The sequence below is a fragment of the Lutra lutra genome, chromosome 4, assembly GCF_902655055.1.
Source record: "Lutra lutra chromosome 4, mLutLut1.2, whole genome shotgun sequence".
Classification (NCBI taxonomy): Eukaryota; Metazoa; Chordata; class Mammalia; order Carnivora; family Mustelidae; genus Lutra; species Lutra lutra.
The window spans coordinates 90605463-90614048 of record NC_062281.1 but is presented as its reverse complement, the minus strand read 5'-3'; positions in this window follow the sequence as shown (position 1 = coordinate 90614048).

Below are 8586 nucleotides of genomic sequence, written 5' to 3'. Positions count from 1 at the left end.
GTTTGCTCTAAGGAGGAAGGTTAATTTTACCAAGAGATCATCTTTTTTTTTTTTTTTTTTTTTTTTTTAGGTAATCTCTACATGCAACATGAGGCTCAAACCCACAACCCCAAGATCAAGAGTCGCTTGCTCCACTGACTAAGCCAACCAGGTTCCCTGATTTTACCGAGATCAAAACAAGACACAACTAAAGAGCACTTGGGGTGCCAAAGATAAGATCCTACCTCCAAGTGTATAATGGCTGTGATATACTTGATGTGTTAACAATCAATTGCAAAGTAAGTCACAATAATAATAATAATTTGTTAGTAGTAATAAAGTAGCATAATTTGCAAGCGATATATTTAAGAATTAGAGGAGATTCAGGTAGTGCATTTCAATATGTCTTCATATTGTGCATTTCAATATGTGCATAAGTGCATTTCAATATGCCTTCTGGGAGAGGAAAGGGGAGAGTTTATAGGTAGCTACCAGAGACTGACATTATTTTTTGAATGTATCATGAAAATGTCATAGATGTGAACAGCATCTGTCTTCTCTGCAGTGGTGAAGAAAAGTTGAAAATACCTGAGCCAGGGCACCTGGGTGGCTCAGTCAGTTAAACTTCTGCTCTCAGCTCAGGTCATGATCCTGGAGTCCCCAGATGGAGCACTGCCATCAGGCTCCTTGCTGAGTGGGGAGTCTGCTTCTCCCTCTGCCCCTTACCCCGCTCGTGTTCTCGCACTCTCTCTCTCTCTCAAATAAAGTCTTTAAAAAAAAAAAAGAAAAAAAAGAAAATACCTGAGCCGAAGGATGTCTGACAGTGTAAATTATTTTTGCCAATTAGCTTCCATTTTCACTTCTTGTGGCAATAGAAGGGGATTTTAAAATGGGGACCATCCCCCAAAACACACACTCCTGGACTTCAGAAGCAACTTTACTCCTAGTTCCAGGGATGGGTGAATGCCAAGATTAGCCTGTCAAAGGCTGGGAAAAATTTCCCTTTGGCTGGGAAAAGTTTTTGTTTTTGTTTTTTTTTTTTTTTTTTTTTTGGTTGTGGTAACTAGTAGAAGGAACTGAATCTTTTATGGAAACTATGTTGCCCAAGAAACCCAAGCCTAACAGTCTGCTGCTTGTCTAGGCTCCCAGCTTGTACCACCGCTGAAGTTGAGTAGTTTCCAGGAAGGGCATTTTCCCAATGCCCACCTCTGGCATAGCCGTGAAGAATAAGGACAAGCAAGATCATCTAGCAGGAAGAACCAGAGGTCATGGTGGAAAATAAGGAAGATCTTTATGGACAACAGACCTAGAGATTCCCAACTGGCTGGCCAAAAAACTTACTCTACCACCAGGCAGAATCTTCCACATTCTTGCCTAGCAGGATATAATATACAGTGTAGGGGTGCCTGGGTGGCTCAGTGGGTTAAACCCTCTGCCTTTGGCTCAGGTCATGATCCCAGGGTCCTGGGATCGAGCCCCGCATCAGGCTCTCTGCTCGGCAGGGAGCATGCTTCCTCCTCTCTCTCTGCCTGCCTCTCTGCCTACTTGTGATCTCTGTCAAATAAATAAAATCTTTAAAAAATAATAATATATGGTGTAGAACAATGATAGCTTTGTGCTACTTTCCATCCATTCTCTCCTTTCCAGAGTTAGACTTTTCATTGTAGTTACCCTGTTCCTTCTTCATCATCATTTTTTAGATATATTAGATACTAGATAAGTTTTAGGTTGCCAAGCCTCAAGGGGGTATTTCCAAATTGATGAAGACTATATATATCAGCAAAATATCCTGGTCTTATAGCTGAACGCAATAACCAGATAAAGCCCTGGGTTTTCTCATTGGGGAGGGGACATTGGTAAGTACTCTTTTATATAGGCATGAACATTTAAAAGAAAATATCTATTAAGTAATCGCTATCCCCCAATGTGGGGCTTAAACTCTCGACCCTGAGATCAAGAGTTCTATGCACATCTGACTGAGCCAGCCAGGTGTCCCTAGACATGAAAATTTTTTTAACAACCATTTACCCCTTACTTCCTTTTCAACAGAATTCTTATTTTGTTTGGAGAAATACTCTTCATAGGGCCATGGACTGAAACGAAGTTAGAGAGGTGGCCTAAGTCTAGATCATATTAAGAATTTTGTATTATATTCTAAATTCACTAAAATATAAGCCCCGTGAGGTCATGGATTTTTGTCACTGCTGAATTCCCAGAACAGTGCCTAGCTTCTTCTTTTTTTTTTTTTTTTTAAAGATTTTATTTATTTATTTGACAGAGAGAGATCATAAGTAGGCAGAGAGGCAGGCAGAGAGAGAGAGGAGGAAGCAGGCTCCTTGCCAGGCAGAGAGCCCGATGTGGGGCTTGATCCCAGGACCCTGAGATCATGAACCTGAGCTGAAAGCAGAGGCTTAACCCACTGAGCCACCCAGGTGCCCCAGTGCCTAGCTTCTTAAATGAAAGTGTAGTGGGAGGGCTTTGCATAGGGCAGTGATGTGATCTATTATACATAGAACAGACTATAGTGTGGGCTACAGTAAAACAGTATTACAATGGGAGTTGGGGGTTAGGGGGGCTATCATAGAAGCCCAGGCAAGAAATGATGGGGGCTTAACCTGGGAGGTCATGGTAGAGGTAGAGGAGTGGCCAGATTCACATATTTTGAAGATGGAGGGAAAGAATCTGCTAATATAGGCCATAATAAAAGCAGAAAAGACAGGAATAACAAGATAGAGCTTGTTTAGTTCAAAATTATATGGCTGGATAATAAAGTTTTCAGTAGTCACTAGAACTTCTCTTATTCTTTTTTTAAAAACGTGATAAAATACACATAAAATTTCTCACTTTAATGATTTTTAAGTCTACAATTTAGTGGCATTAAGAACATTCATAATGTTGTGTAACCATTACCACCATCTATTTCTAAAACTTTTTTAATAGATGATTTTTTAGAGTTCTAAATTCACAGTAAAATTAAGCTAAAAATACAGAGAATTCCAAAATATTCTTTTTTAAAAAGATTCTATTTATTGAGAGAGAGAGACAAAGAAAACACAATCAGGAGGAGGGGCAGAGGAAGAGAGGGAGAAGCAGACTTCCTGCTGAGTGGGGAGCCCAATGTGGGGCTTGACCCCAAGACCCCAAGATCATAACCTGAAGTCAGATGCTTAACCGACTGAGCCATGCCAGCACCCCCCAATACATTCTTTGTCTCCATAAACCCACAACCTTCCCTACTTGGAATCCTTTCATCATTCCAAACAGAAATGTTGCACCCATTAAACAATATCTCACTATTCTACCCCCTCTCCATCCTCTCCAAATAGCTATAGCCCATTCTACTTTCTGTCTTTAAATTTCCTTATTTTAAATGCCTCATATAAGTGGAGTAGTTAGTCCTTTTGTGTGTGGCTTATTTCACTTATCATGTTTTCAGTGTTCTTCCATGCCATAGTATGTATCAGTTATCATGTTGTAGTATATAGTATATATCATTTAATTCTTCTTGAAGGCTGAATAATACTCCATGTGGTATGTATATACCACATTTTCTTTATCCGTTCATCTGTTGCTGGAGACTTGAATTGTTTCTGCTTGTTGGCTACTGTGATTAATGCTGTGAAGAATATTGGTGTACAGATATCTGTTTGAGTCCCTGATTTCAATTCTTTTGGATATATATCTGGAGTGGAATTGCTAGATCATATGATAAATCTGTGTTTGAGAAACCATCATGCTGTTACACAGCAATTGCACCATTTTACGTTCCCACCTGCAATGTTTCAGAGTTTCAATTTATCAACATGCTTGTGACACTTAGTATTTTGTGTTTCGTAATGGCCATTCTGTTTTGTAATATCCATGTGAAATGACATCTCATGGTTTTGATTTGCACTTCCCTAATGACTAGTGATGAGCACATTTTCATGTGTTTATCGATCATCTATCTTCTTTTGAGAAATGTCTAGTTAAGTCCTTTGCCTAGTTTTATACTGGGCTGTTTTGTTGTTGTTGAGTTGTAGGAATTCTTTATATATTCTGGACATTAATTCTTTATTAGATACCTGATTTGCAAAATTTTCTCCCATTCTGTGGGTTATCTTTCACTCTCTCAAGTGACAGTTTGATGCACACTTTTTAATGTTGATGAAATCTATTTATCTGGGTTTTTTGTACCTGCAATTTTGCTGAGCTCATTTATTAGTTCTAATAGTTTTCCTGTTAATTCCTTAGAATTTTTCTGTATGTACAATCTTGTCATCTGCAAGAGCATAGCATCTTTACCCTGCAAATCTATACATAGAGTCAGTCTCAGGAAACCAAGCCTTTCGGCTTAGGTTTCACCCAGAAGTAAAAAACTAGACTCCTGAAGTCCTTGGACAAACTCAGCTTATCAGTATTATGAAGCCTATCAATGATTCATAAAAACTTTTCAAGAGCTGAAGAGCCTGAAGATTCAGTGAAAAGGACATGTACTGTAAAAAGAATAAAACTGGGGGCGCCTGGGTGGCTAAGTGGGTTAAGCCTCTGCATTCGGCTCAGGTCGTGGTCTCGGGTCCTGGGATAGAGTCCCGCGTCGGCCTCTCTGCTTGGCAGGGAGCCTGCTTTCTCCTCTCTTTCTCTGCCTGCCTGTTGCCTACTTGTGATCTCTCTCTGTCAAATAAATAAGTAAAAAATCTTAAAAAAAAAAAAAAGAATAAAACTGCCCAGGATTTCTAGAATATCTGTGCCTCTACAAGTTTAATGGGCTATCACTTATAAGTTTCCTTTCCTCGTCACGACATCTCTAAAGGATAGTGAGAAACAGGGCATACTGCAGTAGTTAAGCACACTAGCCCCTTAGATTCAGAAAGAACAAGCTATCAGCCAAATCTAGAGTATAAGGCATTCTACTGGGCAAATGATCTGCTTTTTCCATGAAATCAATTACAGGAAGATTAAAAAAAAGAAAGTATGTGTGTTTGGGGGAGTACATTAGGGATGTGACTGTCAAAGACTACAATACGCTTAGTAAGAACCAAGTGCAACGTGTAAAACTGTTTGGATACTGATCTGAATAAACTAACAGTAAAAAGATCTTGAAATAACTGGAAAATTTTTAAATGGACTGAATAGTAAACGATAGTAAGAAACAATTGTTACTTTTGTTTGGCATGCTAATGGCATGGTGATTATTTAAAAAAATCCTCAGAGATGTATAAGGACTATGAGTGAAATGATATCTGGGGTTTGCTTTAAAATACTAAAATTTAAAAAGTGGAAGAGGAATGGATGACATAAGATTGGAAAATGTTGATAATTATTCAAGATGGATAATGGGTACACGAGGCTTCACTGCTACTCTCTCTCTTTTGTATGTTTAAAATGTTCCATAACATAAAGTTAAAAATAATACTGAAATGTATAAAAGGAGACAGAAGAACAAAAGACCTGGGTATGAGTCCTGGCTCAGCCATTGAACTAGCTAGCTTATCTTGGGCAAGTTATTTGACATCTGTAAAATACCAATACAAAGGTACTATGTATAAGGCATTTAACATAGTATGAGCTGCATAGTAAAGCTCAATAAATGTTAGCTAGTATTGTTTTTATTTTTTATTTTTTTTAAGATTTTATTTATTTATTTGACAGAGAGAGATCACAAGTAGGCAGAGAGGCAGGCAGAGAGAGAGGAAGAAGCAGGCTCCCCACTGAGCAGAGAGCCAGACGCAGGGCTCGATCCCAGGACCCTGAGACCATGACCTGAGCCGAAGGCAGCAGCCCAACCCGCTGAGCCACCCAGGCGCCCCTAGTATTGTTTTTATTAAAGGAATAAAAAATTACCTAATGACAGATTTAAATGTATGATCACTTTAAAACTTTTTTGTGTTAACATATCAATCATTAATTGCAGTCTCTTTTGTAATTGAATACTGGAAATACAAATTTTGACTTATTGGAATTCAGTTAAATTAATTGGAATTTCATGCATCTAAAAAATAGTAACATTTTCTAGGTAAGGCTATATCAACTCTAACCATCATTTTGTAAGTTTTACCTAATGCAAGCAGGCTGGAAGAAATTAGAAATAAAAATCAGAAAGAAAGGGGTAAAATTTACCTCTGTGGGTGATAAACTTGTGTATTCAAAAAAATCCAAGAGCATCAACTGTAAAATGTATAAACAAAAAGAGAATTCAAGGTAAGGTATCTGAGTATAAAAACTAAAATAACAGAAATCAACAGCTTTCAAACATACATCTAATTAGAAATTATGTTGGAAAAGACCCCATTTAAACTCAAAAGTTAAAAAAAAACCTGCAAAAAAAATAATAATAAAAGGTAAACATCCTGGGTTGCAAAAAAGGTTAGCAAGAAATGAGCAATATCTTTAAGGGCACAAAAGAGTACTTTAAAAAAAAATATATATATATATATATATTTTTTTTTAAAGATTTATTTATTTATTTACTTGACAGAGAAAGAGATCACAAGTAGTCCGAGAGGCAGGCAGAGAGAGAGAGGAAGGGAGAGAGAGGAAGGGAAGCAGGCTCCCTGCTGAGCAGAGAGCCCGATGTGGGGCTCGATCCCAGGACCCTGGGATCATGACCTGAGCCGAAGGCAGAGGCTTAACCCACTGAGCCACCCAGGTGCCCCATACTTTAAAAAATATAAAGGCATTTCTTATTCTTACATAGGAAGAGTCAGTAGTATACGGAGGTCTGTTCTCCCTAATTAAGATATAAATTAAACGTGATCTAAATAAAAATACTAGTGGGGGATTTTTTTTTAAAGATTCCATTCATTTATTTGACAGAGATCACAAGTAGGCAGAGAAGCAGGCAGAGAGAGACGAAGGGAAGCAGGCTCCCTGCTGAGCAGAGAGCCCGATGCATGCGGGGCTTGATCCCAGGACCCTGGGATCATGACCTGAGCCAAAGGCAGAGGCTTAACCCACTGAGCCACCCAGGTGCCCCACTAGTGGGATTTTTGAGAGATTGACAAGCTGATCCTATAGAACACATGGAAAAAGTAAAAAGCAAAACTATTCAGGAAGAATTCTAGAAGAGGAGGGTGACAGGGGAAGACTAACCCATTAGATATGAAAACACAGTATAAATGTGTGATACTGGTCAAGTATAGATATATGTATAAATGTACCACAATAAGGCGCCTGGGTGGCTCAGTGGGTTAAGCCGCTGCCTTCGGCTCAGGTCATGATCCCAGGGTCCAGGGATCGAGTCCCGCATCGGGCTCTCTGCTCAGCAGGGAGCCTGCTTCCCTCTCTCTCTCTGCCTGCCTCTCTGTCTACTTGTGATCTCTCTCTGTCAAATAAATAAATAAAATCTTAAAAAAAAATAATAAATGTACCACAATAGAAAATCTAGGAATATATTCAAATACATACAGGAACAGAGTAAATTTGTTGTCTCATATCTGTACAAAGGGAAATTCTGAAGGATGTTCTTTAAGCCTAAGGAAAAAAAAATCCCAGATCAAAAAAACACAACAGTGTAGATTTGCTCAGTGGGGAGTCAGACATCTCTCAGGCTCATCTTTAGCACTTTCAAAGCTCAACAAAAACTTCTTGCAGATTGCTGAACGTTCTCTCTCATGCCTACACATTGGAATATGCTATTCTTTGGGCCTGGAAGGGGCCTTTTCCCACCTTCCCATCTGTCAAACTCATACTTAACCTTCAAAGTAGTTCAGGAGTCATTCTTCTGTGCAGTATTTTTTCTTTGAGAAGTAGAATATGTGCAGTGTCTCCTAAATGTTGACTTTTCTCCACAATTTCTTGCATCTCCATTTTGTTCTCCATCTGTTATTTGTTCTTTACACCACTGCCTGCCAGAAGGATGTTGCTAAAATACAGATCTGATCATGTCTGTCTCCTGCTCAAAAATATTTATTGCCTACTACATGCCTGTGTATTTATATGAAGTTCTTGAGACATGGAAGGCATTCAAGGCCTTCCAGGACTTAACTCCAATCCACTTTGCTCACCTCAGTTCTACTATAGATGCCTTCGCACCCAACTCTTGGGTCACACCAGCCCTCACCATTCCTGCAGCTCTCTAGGAGGCTCTGTTCACCCAAAACTTTCTGCCTGATATTCCCTCCTTCCCTCCATCCTATCCCCACACCCATCTTTTCTATCCATTCAGATCTTTCAAAGCTCTGTTCTCATTGAAGCCTCATCTAAAATCCTGTTAACAACTAGTGATGCATTCCTGAGCTTGCATAATTAGTATTTATTTCATTATGGGTGGTGTTAGTTGTTTATATGTCTGTTATTAGTCTATAACATTCTTGAGGTCAGAGCCATGTCTTACTAATTTGTTTCATCCTCCTACCCTTAAATACACTGCTTACCACAGGGTAATAAATATTTATATACAAAAATAAATGATTTTTGTGTAGAATGAAACAAAATAGTACCTGACACCTGGTAAGTGTTGCATAAATGTGAACTCTTTCTAGTGCTGATAACAGGTGCTCAATAAACATTTTGTGAAAAATGGCAAAGCTGGATGCACTGATTTATTATTGGCCACTTTCTCTTAGAGTTAATACTGTTTGGAAACCATTATAAAGAGTTTTAGTTCCCTCTTTTGATGACAGCAAA